Source organism: Rutidosis leptorrhynchoides, chromosome 3 (genome assembly GCF_046630445.1).
Source record: "Rutidosis leptorrhynchoides isolate AG116_Rl617_1_P2 chromosome 3, CSIRO_AGI_Rlap_v1, whole genome shotgun sequence".
NCBI lineage: Eukaryota > Viridiplantae > Streptophyta > Magnoliopsida > Asterales > Asteraceae > Rutidosis > Rutidosis leptorrhynchoides.
This window is the reverse complement of record NC_092335.1, coordinates 16,198,946-16,216,491: the sequence shown is the minus strand read 5'-3', so window position 1 is coordinate 16,216,491 and position 17,546 is coordinate 16,198,946.

Below are 17,546 nucleotides of genomic sequence, written 5' to 3'. Positions count from 1 at the left end.
TTTTTTTGCATACTTTAGATCAATAAAATTAAATGATAACAAAATTTGTCGCCCCGTCCTCGGGTAAAGCAATTTCGGCTCAACGACCTAGTCTTTAACTCACGACGAATTTTAGAAATCATTTTTTAAACTTAATGAATTAAAGTAAATTTTGTTTTTAAAAACACACAAAACTTAAATTTAAAAAGCATATTAATTTCATATAAAACCTACAAAGCAAAAATTCAGAATGGAGGGAGAAAACTAGTTCTTTAGTGTCTGCTAGCGGAAAAGACCAATCGGATTCCATTCTCAGAACTACACGAGAACAGAACAACTAATTCTAAATAACATTTTCTTTTAGAACATTTGAATCTCCCCACACTTAGGTAGCTGTGGTGTCGTAATTGTGATTAACTTCATCTTCAATTTCTCTTGGTCCATAATCAACTTGCATATCTGTGACTTTTTCTTTAAGCCATTGACTAGCTTCTCCAGTAATATCCACAATTTCAACTAGTTTCGCCTTTTCTTTAGGTGACAGATTGGATACTAACCGGTTACATAACTTAAAGTTCCCCTTACTTCTAGCATCTATAACCCGTTTATAAAGTTTCTTCATTGAACTGTTAATAACGGGATCATTTAATTTCGTATCAACAACGGGGTTATTTGTTATTGGGTCGTCATTAGGTGTTACTTCATTTTCCCCACACTTAGGTGTTTTATTATTAGTAAGCACTACCGTTGGAGTTGGTAAAACAACATGGTTATTACCAGTTATTTTTATTGGTTCAACGGTTTTGGTTGGTGGAGATTTAGACTTTCGAATCATAAAGGTGATCGATTTGTCACCACTCTTAAGTGTCATTCTACCGTTTCCTACATCAAAGAACGCTCTGGTGGATGCTAAGAATGGTCGACCTAAAATTAGAGGAATGTTTGGGTCTTCTTCTATGTCTATGACAATGAATTCGACTAGAAACGTTAAATTGCCTACTTGAATGGGTAGGTTGTCAGCAATTCCAACTGGGTGTTTAATAGTTTGATCAAAGAGTCGAACACTCATATCCGTTGGAGTTAACTTACCTACACCTAATCTCTTATATAAGGAAAGAGGCATAACACTTACACTTGCACCTAAATCTGCTAGTGCATCATACATGACACAATCACTAAGTAGACAAGGAACAATAAATTCACCCGGATCACCTATCCTAGGAGGAGGTTTTGGTGGAACTGTCTTCACCGGGTTTACTTCTACGGCTTTTGTTTCTTGTACTTTCTTATTCTTTTTCTTCTTCTTCTTTCCAGAGGTATCACAATCTTTATTACCTATCACTTGCTCATACTCAACTCCTTTTCTTGGAAACGGGATGGGTGGTTTGTATGGTGCCACCACTGGCTTTACATACTCGGGTGGTGGTGGTGTAACTTCTTCATTGTTACTCTCATCTAAAACCTTCCCATCTTCTGATGCTGGTTTTTCAGAATTTGTTGAAACCATATTAACATTTTCATTCCGAGAATTTACTTCAGTATTACTCGGTAGCTTTCCTTGTTTCCTTTCACTCATCAATCTAACAAGAGTACCTACTTGTTTTTCTAGATTCAAAATGGAAGCTTGTTGAGTTCTAAATGACTGCTCAAACCTCTCATTCGTTTAGGTTTGAGTTTCAATAAATTGTGTTTGAGATTCAACTAGCTTAAATACCACTTCTTCCAGATTTGACTTCTTCTCGTCGGTTTGTTATGGTGGTTTATACAAGCCAGGTCTTTGTTGATTGAAAGTGTTGTTTTGAGTTGGTTGGTTATTCGGACCTTGTTGGTTATACGAGTTATTGTCGGGTCCTTTTGGATTGTAAAGAATGTTTTGATTTCGATTGAAGTTTGGCCTTGGCGGTTGATAATTATTCTGATAACTATTTTCCAGCCTTTGGTTCATGTAGACAACATTCTCACGTTGTTCCATCGTTTGTTCAATGTGACAGTCTTTCATTAAGTGTGGTCCACTGCATTGCTCACAACTGATTCGTATTGCGTGAATATCTTTATTCATCTTTTCCATTCGTCTTTCGAAAGCATCTATTTTTGCGGAAACGGAATCAAAGTCATGGCTAGAATCGGCTCTAGCCGCTTTAGATGAACGAAAAATATCTTTTTCTTGATGCCACTCATGAGAGTGGGAGGCTGTGTTATCAATAATTTTGTAAGCTACAGTTGCGGTTTTCTTCATAATGGAACCACCAGCTGTTATGTCGATGTCTTTTCGTGTAGCAACGTTGACACCTTGGTAGAATATTTGTACTATTTGATAAGTGTCTAAACCGTGTTGAGGACATCCTCTCAACAACTTTCCAAATCTTGTCCACGCCTCATATAGAGTTTCATTTGGCTTTTGCGCGAACGTAACAATTTCTCCTTGAAGTCTCACGGCTTTGGATGCCGGAAAGAATTGTTTAAGAAATTTTTCAACTAAAACATCCCATGTGTCAATCGCCCCTTCAGGTAACGATTCTAACCAATCTTTGGCTTCTCCCTTTAAAGTCCAGGGAAACAACATGAGATAGATCTGCTCATCTTCCACTTCTCGGATTTTGAATAGTGTACAAATTCTTTTAAACGTACGAAGGTGTTCGTTAGGATCTTCATTCGGTGCACCACTGAATTGGCATTGGTTAGTTACCATGTGTAGAATTTGTCCTTTGATTTCATAATCTGGCGCATTAACTTCTGGCTTAATAATGGCGTGACCTTGGCCCGTGCGTGTGGCTCTCATTCGATCTTCCATACTTAGAGGTTCCGTTACTTCCATAATTGAATTTGTTGAATACGAATCACTAGAGGATTCTGATTTAATGGTTTGTGGCTCAGGAGGAATAATTAGTGGTTCAGGATCTTGGAATTGTCCTTGAATATGCTCCGGGTTCTTAATTGTGAAGTCGGGTTCAAAAGATGGATTATCGGAAATTTGAGTTGGAGTTCTTGTTCGACTAGATGACGATTCTAAAGAAAAATCAACGGCGACAATATTTGCTAGATGTCTTGATCGAGTTACAGGTGGTGAACGTATGAAAGGTGGTGAACGTTTTGCTCGGTGCATTCACAGAATATCCTATTAGTTATAAAAATAAGAAAAACTTATATAAGTTGTCCAATCAATAGACTTTTCTGATTTTGCCCACGTTTCGAATAGCCAAAAGATGCAGCAGAGGGACAGGATTCGTTTGGTCTCAATATAATTGAGTACTGTTTGGCTCCAATAACCCGGTCCACGTACAAATCCAACTATTACTACGAACCAGAAAATTTTGATGTCTATCAATTTAACCACTTAAAATAAATTTTCGTAATTTTAAGAAATTTAGAGAAGAAGTAGAAAAAAATCTAAGTCCTAAAAACTAGAATGGCGAGAAATAAGAAAGAAAAAGATTGCGCGTCGAAAAAGGTCGAAAAATAGGCGTCGAAAAATAAAAATAAGAAAGTAGTGCGAAATACGGCGTCGTAAAATTCTAAAGCACCTAAAACTTAATCTAAGGAATAAGCACTTAAGGGATTTTACGGCAAAGCCTAAAAATTCTAGAAGTAAAAATAACTATGGCAAAACTAAACTTAATACTAAAAGTTGCGACTATAGTCTAAAAATCTAAAGGTAATAAAACTAAAAAAAAACAATTTTTTTTTTATAGACAAAATCTTAAAAAATATATATATTTTTTTTTAATAATTTTTTTTTTTTTTACGTTTTTGTTTTTTTTTAAGTTTTTTTTTTTTAAGTTTTTTTTTTTTTTTTTTACGTTTTTTTTTTTAAAAACGAATTTTTTTTTCTAAAAAAAACGTTTTTTTTTTTTACAAATTTTTTTTTTTTTTTTTAAAAATGATTTTTTTTACAAATTAATACTTTTTTTATAATTATTATTTTTTTTTCAAAACTTTTTTTTTAATTCATTTACTAATCATGAATAGTAAATGAAAAGAAATTAATTAATTTACTATTCACATGAAAGCGACATTATAGAAATTATTAATTACAATTTACATAATATACCCCTGAAGTATTTAATAAATACGACTTTTTAAAACTTTTACGATTCAAAATATATTCTAAAATATTATTATATTATTATATTCTATTTCAATATTATTATATTATTATATTCTATTTCAATATTATTAAATTATTATATTTTATTTCAATATTATTATAATTAAAAATATAGCGTTTTAGCGCTCCCCGGCAGCGGCGCCAAAAACTTGATGTGTGCAGCGGGGTGTACTAAATAGTATTAATTTTTACTACAAAATGCGACGAAATATTACACAAGTTTTATTTATTTATTTATCGAGTGGATATACCTAAACCTTGCTACAACACTTATAGGCAGTGTACCTAATCGTAGAGTAGTGTAGTTTTTAGTAAGTCCGGTTCGTTCCACAGGGAGCTGGTGAAGTTAACGCTATATTATTAAGTTTATTTGTAAAAATATATATATAAATAAGTAGTAGTATTATTATAAAATGGGGGTTTTACCGTTTAATGACCAGTTTGTCGATTTTAAGCGTAAAAATAAATGACAAAAATTAAAGTGCGTAAAATAAATTGCGATAAATAAAATGACAGAAAATAAAAGTGCGATGAAAAATACAATAAAATAATTATGCTTATTTAAACTTCCGTAATCATGATGTTTAACGTTTTGATTTTAATTAATTGTTACTCGGGTTAATTCTCCTTTGTCATGGTTTATTTGATACCTATCTGGTTTTTATCCATAATAGTCCATCGGTCATAAATATAAAGTGCGAGTGTCCTCGTCAAATTACTCTTATACCCGAAGTCAAATATTCCAACTAATTAAGGATTTAAACTGTGACGCAGTTATCACTTCTGTCAACAATTACACCAGTTATCACTGTATGTAATCTACCCCTGTTTTGATTAGATATGAATATTAATTTACCCACTTGATCAGTTTGAATAATCAATTACCCAACCCGAATAATTAATTAAATGATTATAATAGATTCCATATGAACGTCACTAAATAGGACAACCATAATCATTATTAATTATTAGGATAATTAATTTGAAGATAGGTTCGACAGACTCCAATGAGTTGTCACTCAATTAGACAATACCCCCCATCTATTAATAGTCAATAGTCCAATTTCCACAAGTGTCAGTCTTTTGCCCAAACCTTAATTATGGTACAAAATCCAATAACCCCGTCTTAATATTTAGTCAAACATCACGATTACTTCGGCTTAAATAAGCATAATAATGACTTAGCTACTAGACATTAATTTAAAAAGGAAGAACATAGCTTACAGTGGTGATTAATCGCGTAGCGTTACACGGACAGAGTTCCTACTTTAAAACCCGTAAAACATTTCTTACAATAACCCAATTATTATTAATGTTAAATTAAACTTAATATTATAAATATAAATATAAATTACATAAGAAAGAAATAAGATTGGAAAAAGGTGTGTTTTTACATTACGATTACAAAGCCTTTTATAGGCGAATTTAGAAATTGAATTTTCACTTATGACCCCTGAACTATGCTCAATTAACAACTTTTTATTATTTAATATTATTCTTATTATGAATTATTTAAATATTATATTTTATTCTTGTGCATAGTTGACTCGTAATTTTTACACCGTTGCGTCGAGCGTTGAGAGTTGACTCTGGTCCCGGTTCCGGATTTTCGAACGTCCTTGCGTACAATTTTATATTTTGTACTTTGCGTTTTGTAACTTGTACTCTTGTCATTTTTAGACGTTCCTCATCAATAATTTGAACCTTTTTGATTGTATCTTGTACTTTTGAGCTTTTTGGACCTTTGTGTCTTCAATTCGTCGTTTTCGCCTTTTGCTTCGCACTTATTTAAAATAAACGAATATTACTTGAAAATGGAACAATTGCAACTAAAATCTTGTCTTTCTTGGGGGATTTTGCTATGAAATATATGTTCCTTTTTAGCCTTATCAGCAGCGTAGGTGGATTGAATTATTGAATGATTACGACTTTGAGATTCGTTACCACCCGGGGAAGGCAAATGTGGTAGCCGATGCCTTGAGTAGGAAGGACAGAGAACCCATTCGAGTAAAATCTATGAATATAATGATTCATAATAACCTTACTACTCAAATAAAGGAGGCGCAACAAGGAGTTTTAAAAGAGGGAAATTTAAAGGATGAAATACCCAAAGGATCGGAGAAACATCTTAATATTCGGGAAGACGGAACCCGGTATAGGGCTGAAAGGATTTGGGTACCAAAATTTGGAGATATGAGAGAAATGGTACTTAGAGAAGCTCATAAAACCAGATACTCAATACATCCTGGAACGGGGAAGATGTACAAGGATCTCAGGAAATATTTTTGGTGGCCGGGTATGAAAGCCGATGTTGCTAAATATGTAGGAGAATGTTTGACGTGTTCTAAGGTCAAAGCTGAGCAACAGAAACCATCAGGTCTACTTCAACAACCCGAAATCCCGGAATGGAAATGGGAAAACATTACCATGGATTTCATCACTAAATTGCCAAGGACTGCAAGTAGTTTTGATACTATTTGGGTAATAGTTGATCGTCTCACCAAATCAGCACATTTCCTGCCAATAAGAGAAGATGACAAGATGGAGAAGTTAGCACGACTGTATTTGAAGGAAGTCGTCTCCAGACATGGAATACCAATCTCTATTATCTCTGATAGGGATGGCAGATTTATTTCAAGATTCTGGCAGACATTACAGCAAGCATTAGGAACTCGTCTAGACATGAGTACTGCCTATCATCCACAAACTGATGGGCAGAGCGAAAGGACGATACAAATGCTTGAAGACTTGCTACGAGCATGTGTTATTGATTTCCGAAACAGTTGGGATCGACATCTACCATTAGCAGAATTTTCCTACAACAACAGCTACCATTCAAGCATTGAGATGGCGCCATTTGAAGCACTTTATGGTAGAAAGTGCAGGTCTCCGATTTGTTGGAGTGAAGTGGGGGATAGACAGATTACGGGCCCAGAGATTATACAAAAAACTACCGAGAAGATCATCCAAATTCAACAACGGTTGAAAACCGCCCAAAGTCGACAAATGTAACGACCCGACCAAAACCGTTATTGACGGCGTCGTTAACTTAGGTCCCGTTGCGTGGTCGTAGTCCCTATATGAGACTCGTTTGACCAAAATTATGTCGCGTTCATTTGAAAGGTACAAAGTTTAGTTTAACAAACGGATCGACAATAAGTTTAAGTTTACAAAGTTATAAAGTATGAATGAAATAACTTGCGACATAATTAGTTTGAAACCACAGTTGCTATAAATAGCGTAAGTAAGTAGACAAAAGTTTGAATCCAAAAATGCTATCCCTAGCGTATGCATGCATGGTAGACTCCAATCAAGTAATCAAAGAGTGCGGAAGCGTGTAACAAATAGCCATGTGAAAACCTGAGAAAACATAGAAGAATCTGTCAACGCAAAAACGTTGGTGAAATCATAGGTTTGAGTAAGTGAGTAAAAGTAAAGTAAGTCGAACCACAAGATTTGCAAAGTTGAATAATAGTACATTCTAAAAGTTAATATTCACGAGCACCCAATTATCAAAGCTTAACATTCCGTTCGTTGTATACCCCATCCATAGTGCTAGAACAAACACTGATTCTCGAAAATATATTTCATCCGTAGACGGTAGCGAACCGTCAAAGATGAGGGTTGTCAAACCCATATGGCCATATAACATAAGTTCTCGCTTACACCATCTGATGTAACTAATGATAATCGGATTGAGGATTTTCGTTCTAAACTCGTATGTAGAATGTTTGTTTTCCCGTTCTTGTGTTCACTTAGTTCAAAAGAATCGTTTATGTTTTCTCATCCCAAAAGTAAGTTTAAAAGAGTAGAAAGTGGGACTATGATCTCACCTCGAGTGCACGAGTATAAAAGTACTTCACAAAGTAAACGTGTGCATGAAAGTTGCTTAGCCTTGACCTAAACAAGTAAGTTATATCAATTAACCGGTTACGACACAAGGTCGGGTGAAATGTGTTCAATTAGTCCTATGGCTCGTTACGACTCGATTAATATAGCATGTGAATCAATTTGTCAAGTTTCATGCACGATACAAGTAGTTAAGTATGTTAGAACGATTGTATAATCGTTTGGTTAAGTTTGACTAAAAGTCAAACTTGGTCAAAGTCAAAGTCAACGGGGTCGGGTCGGGTATCCGACAATTTTCCCAAGACGAGAAGTCATATAAGAGCCTAATAGTCAAGTTTCATGTTAAACGGAGTTTTAGTTAAGCGGAAACATTTTTGTGACATTTAAAAACAAAAGAGAGTGGCCTGGGGCTTTTGCGCGGCTGGTCAGAACTCAACCAAGAAGGCAAACATCTGGGATCTCTGATTCTGCGCGGCGCGCGGGTAAATGCGCGGCGCGCAATACCTGGGAATCATGCAGTTTGCAGAAAAATGGTCCAAGTCACGAACCAAAATACAAACAATCACATTTTATGATCCGCAAACAATTAGAACATGTATCTTATATCATCGGAAAGGTATTTTTACAAGGAATACAACTAAACACAATTCATCAATCACAAACATCATTTACAATAGCCGAAATCTCATCAAGTGATCAATAAAAGTCCATTTTCAAAGTTTCAAGTTCATCAATCGCATTTTAAGTTTCGGGAATCCAATTCACACATATGATATGCCGTTTTGAGGGTAATGAAGCATACATTACTACTAAACACTAACAATTAATATTTCATGGCATTCAAGCATCAAAAGTTCATGTCAAGAACTATCAAACCCTAGTCAAACATCACAAAATCATTAATCGGGTTTTTGAAGTTTTCTTAATCAACCTACACATCAAAATGTGACTAATGATACTAGTAACACAATTAAAACATGCACTTTAACAATCTAACAACATTAACTCATCCAAAATCAAGGATTAAGCAAACCCATTTCAAAAACTCAAACTAGTTACTCCAAACCACAAATCGAGCAAACAAAACATATATTCATGTTACACACGAGCCATAGACACTAACTAACACAATTTCAAGTATATAAAACGAATTTAGAGAAATTTAGTGTTTTAGAAATGTTACCCAAACTTGATGAAATTGGTATCAAAATGTAGAGGATGAAGAGAGGATCACGAATATGTAATTTGTTTTGAAGTTTGCTTCCCGATCCGAATTTAGATGATGAATTTGTGATTTTGGTGTTTATGTTCATAAAAGAGAAGTAGAGAGAAAAAGAGGAAGAAATGTGGAAGGTGTTGGTGGAAATGAATGGAGGAGGTGAAGTGGTTGACTAGTTGACCTAGTCACCACTTTGCCCACTTGTCAACTTAAGTCCCTCATGTTTCAAAGCGGGTGCGGGAATTAACCAAACGAATATTTTTAAAACGCTCGAGTAAACGGGTGATGTCAAAATTAAATAGCGGGAATATAATGAACGTTACTCACGGAAACTATTAATTTAAATACGAAAGATTATGTTTTAAAAAAAAAAAAAGACGGTGTTAAAATTAAATTTAACGGAAAAACGCGGGATGTTACAACAAAAGAGCTACGCTGACATTAAAAGAAAAGATATAGAATTTGAAATTGGAGAGATGGTCATGCTTAAAGTTGCACCTTGGAAAGGCGTTGTTCGATTTGGTAAACGAGGGAAATTAAATCCAAGGTATATTGGACCATTCAAGATTATTGATCGTGTCGGACCAGTAGCTTACCGACTTGAGTTACCTCAACAACTCGCGGCTGTACATAACACTTTCCACGTCTCGAATTTGAAGAAATGTTTTGCTAAAGAAGATCTCACTATTCCATTAGATGAAATCCAAATCAACGAAAAACTCCAATTCATCGAAGAACCCGTCGAAATAATGGATCGTGAGGTTAAAAGACTTAAGCAAAACAAGATACCAATTGTTAAGGTTCGATGGAATGCTCGTAGAGGACCCGAGTTCACCTGGGAGCGTGAAGATCAGATGAAGAAGAAATACCCACATCTATTTCCAGAAGATTCGTCAACACCTTCAACAGCTTAAAATTTCGGGACGAAATTTATTTAACGGGTAGGTACTGTAGTGACCCGAACTTTTCCATGTTTATATATATTAATTGAGATTGATATTTACATGATTAAATGTTTCCAACATGTTAAGCAATCAAACTTGTTAAGACTTGATTAATTGAAATATGTTTCATATAGACAATTGACCACCCAAGTTGACCGGCGATTCACGAACGTTAAAACTTGTAAAAACGACATGACGATATATATATGGATATACATATGGTTAACATTAGATTATGATAAGTAAGTATCTCCATAAGTATATTAACAATGAGTTATATACATATAAACAAGACTACTAACTTAAGGATTTCGAAACGAGACATATATGTAACGATTATCGTTGTAACGACATTTAAATGTATATATATCATATTAAGATATATTAATATATCATAATATCATGATAATATAATAATTTAACATCTCATTAGATATAATAAACAATGGGTTAACAACATTAATTGAGATCGTTAACTTAAAGGTTTCAAAACAACACTTACATGTAACGACTAACGATGACTTAACGACTCAGTTAAAATGTATATACATGTAGTGTATTTAGATGTATTAAAATACTTTTGGAAGACTTCAAGACATATATCAAAACACTCATACTTAACGAAAATGGTTACAGTTACTTTTCCATTCTTTTCTTTCATCAAGAATTCTAGTCGTATTCTTACCCGTATTATACACAGCTTCAAAACGTACTTACTATGAGTATATACCAATAGGAACTAGCATGGGATTCCACTCTTGATTATGTCATGTATGACTAATCAATTTTAACTTCTACCATGAGCTAGTCAACTAACTAGAACTCCTTTTAACCCCACTCACCACTCACTAATTACCACTCATCATTATTTCACTTCCAATTCTCTTTCTAATTCTCTCTCAACACACACACACTATTATGAACGTATTTTTCCAGTAGTTAATCATCATCTTCATCAAAAATCACTTCAAGAATCAAGCTATAATCATCATAGGAAGAACACTTCAAGAACACTTCAAAAATCCCTTCAAGTTTACTAATTTACTTCCAAGCTTTCTAATCCATTCCAAGTAATCATCTAAGATCAAGAAACCTTTGTTATATACAGTAGGTTATCTTTCTTATTCAAGGTAATATTCATATTCAAACTTTGATTCAATTTCTATAACTATAAACTATCTTAATTCGAGTAAAAATCTTACTTGAACTTGTTTTTGTGTCATGATCCTACTTCAAGAACTTTCAAGCCATCCAAGATCCTTTGAAGCTAGATCATTTCTTGTCACTTCCAGTAGGTTTACCTACTAAACTTGAGGTAGTAATGATGTTCATAATATCATTCGATTCATATATATAAAACTATCTTATTCGAAGGTTTAAACTCGTAATCACTAGAACATAGTTTAGTTAATTCTAAACTTGTTCGCAAACAAAAGTTAATCCTTCTAACTTGACTTTTAAAATTAACTACACACATGTTCTATATCTATATGATATGCTAACTTAATGATTTAAAACCTGGAAACACGAAAAACACCGTAAAACCGGATTTACGCCGTCGTAGTAACACCGCGGGCTGTTTTGGGTTAGTTAATTAAAAACTATGATAAACTTTGATTTAAAATTTGTTATTCTGAGAAAATGATTTTTATTATGAACATGAAACTATATCCAAAAATTATGGTTAAACTCAAAGTGGAAGTATGTTTTCTAAAATGGTCATCTAGACGTCGTTCTTTCGACTGAAATGACTACCTTTACAAAAACGACTTGTAACTTATTTTTCCGACTATAAACCTATACTTTTCTGTTTAGATTCATAAAATAGAGTTCAATATGAAACCATAGCAATTTTATTCACTCAAAACGGATTTAAAATGAAGAAGTTATGGGTAAAACAAGATTGGATAATTTCTCTCATTTTAGCTACGTGAAAATTGGTAACAAATCTATTCCAACCATAACTTAATCAACTTGTATTGTATATTATGTAATCTTGAGATACCATAGACACGTATACAATGTTTCGACCTATCATGTCGACACATCTATATATATTTCAGAACAACCATAGACACTCTATATGTGAATGTTGGAGTTAGCTATACAGGGTTGAGGTTGATTCCAAAATATATATAGTTTGAGTTGTGATCAATACTGAGATATGTATACACTGGGTCGTGGATTGATTCAAGATAATATTTATCGATTTATTTCTGTACATCTAATTGTGGACAACTAGTTATAGGTTACTAACGAGGACAGCTGACTTAATAAACTTAAAATATCAAAATATATTAAAAGTGTTGTAAATATATTTTGAACATACTTTGATATATATGTATATATTGTTATAGGTTCGTGAATCAACCAGTGGCCAAGTCTTACTTCCCGACGAAGTAAAAATCTGTGAAAGTGAGCTATAGTCCCACTTTTAAAATCTAATATTTTTGGGATGAGAATACATGCAGGTTTAATGTCTCGTAGCTAAGTTATTATTATGCTTATTTAATCCGAATTAATCATGATGTTGGGCTAATTACTAAAACTGGGTAATTGGGCTTTGTACCATAATTGGGGTTTGGACAAAAGAACGACACTTGTGGAAATTAGACTATGAGCTATTAATGGGCTTTATATTTGTCTAACTAAATGATAGTTTGTTAATGTTAATATAAAGATTTACAATTGGGCGTCCCTATAAATTACCATATACACTCGATCGGACACGATGGGCAGGGTATTTATATGTACGAATAATCGTTCATTTAACCGGACACGGGAATGGATTAATAGCCACTAGAATAATTAAAACAGGGGTGAAATTATGTACAAGGACACTTGGTATAATTGATAACAAAATATTAAAACCTTGGATTACACTTAGTCAACATCCTGGTGTAATTATTAAACAAAGTATTAAAATCTTGTTACAGTTTAAGTCCCCAATTAGTTGGAATATTTAACTTCGGGTATAAGGATAATTTGACGAGGATACTCGCACTTTATATTTATGACTGATGGACTGTTATGGACAAAAACCAGACGGACATATTAAATTATCCAGGACAAAGGACAATTAACCCATGGGCATAAAACTAAAATCAACACGTCAAACATCATGATTACGGAAGTTTAAATAAGCATAATTCTTTTATTTCATATTTAATTTCCTTTATTTTATATTTAATTGCACTTCTAATTATCGCATTTTTATTTATTGTTATTATTTAATTGTACTTTTAATTATCGTAATTTTTAATTATCGCAAGTTTATTTTATCGCACTTTTATTATTCGCAATTTCATTATCATTATTTACTTTACGCTTTAATTTAAGTCTTGTATTTATTTTTAATATTTTACATTTGGTTTTAACTGCGACTAAAGTTTTAAAATCGACAAACCGGTCATTAAACGGTAAAAACCCCCCTTTATAATAATAATATTACTTATATATATATATTTGTATTTTTATAAAAGTAACTAATATAGCGTTAAGCTTTGTTTAAAAAGATTCCCCGTGGAACGAACCGGACTTACTAAAAACTACACTACTGTACGATTAGGTACACTGCCTATAAGTGTTGTAGCAAGGTTTAAGTATATCCATTCTATAAATAAATAAATATCTTGTGTAAAATTGTATCGTATTTAATAGTATTTTCTGTAAAAATAAGCTATTTTATATACTACTCTGCTAAAACATCACTAATCCATACACCAACGACCAAAAACACCTACAAACACTTTCATTCTTCAATTTTCTTCATCTAATTGATCTCTCTCAAGTTCTATCTTCAAGTTCTAAGTGTTCTTCATAAATTCCAAAAGTTCTAGTTTCATAAAATCAAGAATACTTTCAAGTTTGCTAGCTCACTTCCAATCTTGTAAGGTGATCATCCAACCTCAAGAAATCTTTGTTTCTTACAGTAGGTTATCATTCTAATACAAGGTAATAATCATATTCAAACTTTGGTTCAATTTCTATAACTATAACAAGGTTTAAACTTGTAATCACTAGAACATAGTTTAGTTAATTCTAGAGGTAGTAATGATGTTCATAACATCATTCGATTCATACATATAAAGCTATCTTATTCGAAGGTTTAAACTTGTAATCACTAGAACATAGTTTAGTTAATTTTAAACTTGTTCGCAAACAAAAGTTAATCCTTCTAACTTGACTTTTAAAATCAACTAAACATATGTTCTATATCTATATGATATGCTAACTTAATGATTTAAAACCTGGAAACACGAAAAACACCGTAAAACCGGATTTACGCCGTCGTAGTAACACCGCGGGCTGTTTTGGGTTAGTTAATTAAAAACTCTGATAAACTTTGATTTAAAAGTTGTTATTTTGGGAAAATGATTTTTATTATGAACATGAAACTATATCCAAAAATTATGGTTAAACTCAAAGTGGAAGTATGTTTTCTAAAATGGTCATCTAGACGTCGTTCTTTCGATTGAAATGACTACCTTTACAAAAACGACTTGTAACTTATTTTTCCGACTATAAACCTATACTTTTTCTGTTTAGATTCATAAAATAGAGTTCAATATGAAACCATAGCAATTTGATTCACTCAAAACGGATTTAAAATGAAGAAGTTATGGGTAAAACAAGATTGGATAATTTTTCTCATTTTAGCTACGTGAAAATTGGTAACAAATCTATTCCAACCATAACTTAATCAACTTGTATTGTATATTATGTAATCTTGAGATACCATAGACACGTATACAATATTTCGACCTATCATGTCGACACATCTATATATATTTCGGAACAACCATAGACACTCTATATGTGAATGTTGGAGTTAGCTATACAGGGTTGAGGTTGATTCCAAAATATATATAGTTTGAGTTGTGATCAATACTGAGATACGTATACACTGGGTCGTGGATTGATTCAAGATAATATTTATCGATTTATTTCTATACATCTAACTGTGGACAACTAGTTGTAGGTTACTAACGAGGACAGCTGACTTAATAAACTTAAAACATCAAAATATATTAAAAGTGTTGTAAATATATTTTAAACATACTTTGATATATATGTATATATTGTTATAGGTTCGTGAATCAACCAGTGGCCAAGTCTTACTTCCCGACGAAGTAAAAATCTGTGAAAGTGAGTTATAGTCCCACTTTTAAAATCTAATAATTTTGGGATGAGAATACATGCAGGTTTTATAAATGATTTACAAAATAGACACAAGTACGTGAAACTACATTCTATGGTTGAATTATCGAAATCGAATATGCCCCTTTTTATTAAGTCTGGTAATCTAAGAATTAGGGAACAGACACCCTAATTGACGCGAATCCTAAAGATAGATCTATTGGGCCTAACAAACCCCATCCAAAGTACCGGATGCTTTAGTACTTCGAAATTTATATCATATCCGAAGGGTGTCCCGGAATGATGGGGATATTCTTATATATATGCATCTTGTTAATGTCGGTTACCAGGTGTTCACCATATGAATGATTTTTATCTCTATGTATGGGATGTGTATTGAAATATCAAATCTTGTGGTCTATTGTTACGATTTGATATATATAGGTTAAACCTATAACTCACCAACATTTTTGTTGACGTTTAAAGCATGTTTATTCTCAGGTGAATACTAAGAGCTTCCGCTGTTGCATACTAAAATAAGGACAAGATTTGGAGTCCATGTTTGTATGATATTGTGTAAAAACTGCATTCAAGAAACTGATTTCGATGTAACATATTTGTATTGTAAACCATTATGTAATGGTCGTGTGTAAACAGGATATTTTAGATTATCATTATTTGATAATCTATGTAAAGCTTTTTAAACCTTTATTTATGAAATAAAGGTTATGGTTTGTTTTAAAAATGAATGAAGTCTTTGAAAAACGTCTCATATAGAGGTCAAAACCTCGCAACGAAATCAATTAATATGGAACGTTTTTAATCAATAAGAACGGGACATTTTAGCAAACACCCTCCATTCATCCTTCAAAACCTTACCCTTAGTCGCACGATAAGTAGCTGTACCCTCTGTTGCTGATTGAAGAGCCAACCAGATAGTATACGATGTTTTGTTTCGGTTCTTAAATTGCTGAAAAATCTCCTTAGACAACGCTTGGGTTAGCTGAGCATAACATCTACACTCAAGATTGTACTCTTCATGCTCTGTGGGACTAAACTGTGAAGTTTCTTTGGGTTCACCATCTGCTCCGCATGACCATACATACGGATTCTCAATACATTCCCAAAGTCTAGAGTCAACTCCGTTTAAGTAAATAACAAACCTAACTTTCCAGTCCAAGAAATTCTTAAGGTTGTCAAGTCTAGGTACTTTATTCGCTGATCCAGATTCACTTTCATTAAGTAACAGTTTTTGTAGTCCAGGTGCAATTACTAACGCGCTGTATTCATTTGTCATTTGTTCATTAGTGTCAGACATTTTGACTGATTAAGATTGATTAAGATTACTTAAGTGAAATTAAAAGATTCTGTCTCAAAAGTGGATCGGCCGAAGGACGAGGACGATCGGTCGGAGGACGGTGACAATCGGTCGGAGGTCTAAGACTGACAGCCGATGGTGAAAACTCAGTAGCTCAATCTTAGCGTAAGGACCTTCGGTAGATGGAAGAGTCAGTCGGCCGATGATAACAGACGATCGGTCGGTGGACAAAAGACGAACGGCCGATGGTTAAGACAAACGGTTCTAAGTTATGAAAGATTGTCCTCCGGTTCACTGATAGACGATCGGTCGATTGTGTCTGACGTACGGTCGATGGTCGTGACGAACGGTCGATGGTCGAGGACGATCGGCCGAGGGTAGTTCTTACGAATTCTGGGCAGAAAAAACTAGGGTTTTTCGACAAAAACTTCAATCTTGATCAAATTTGACGTTCTAGACTTAAACAAAACCGATAGAAACCTCAGAAAAACACCCATGAACAAAAATAGACTCGAAAACACAAGATTTAAACGTAAAAATTTCAACTTTTGATTGAAAACCCGTTTTGGCCAAAACCCTAAAACAAGAAAACTATAAAATCGACTCAAAAACGTTTGGATCAGCAACTCTGGGCTCTGATACCACTTTGTAGAAGAACTATGGACCTTATATCAAATGTATTAACCTAGATTAACGGCGGAAACGATAACTAGGGCGAGTCGAATACTTAATTAACTATCGGGATCAATCTAACCAACAAATAGTTGATATAATCGATGCCTAGAGCCTTGTATTCGGTTGGGGATTAGTCTGGGACGATAAACACAGAGTGATACGACGGCTAAAGGGTTTGTGGTGTGTAACCTTACAATGAACCACAAAACCCGTATATATATATATATATATATATATATATATATATATATATATATATATATATATATATATATATATATATATATCTTCAGTGACCATCGGCCGGTGGTCTGAGAC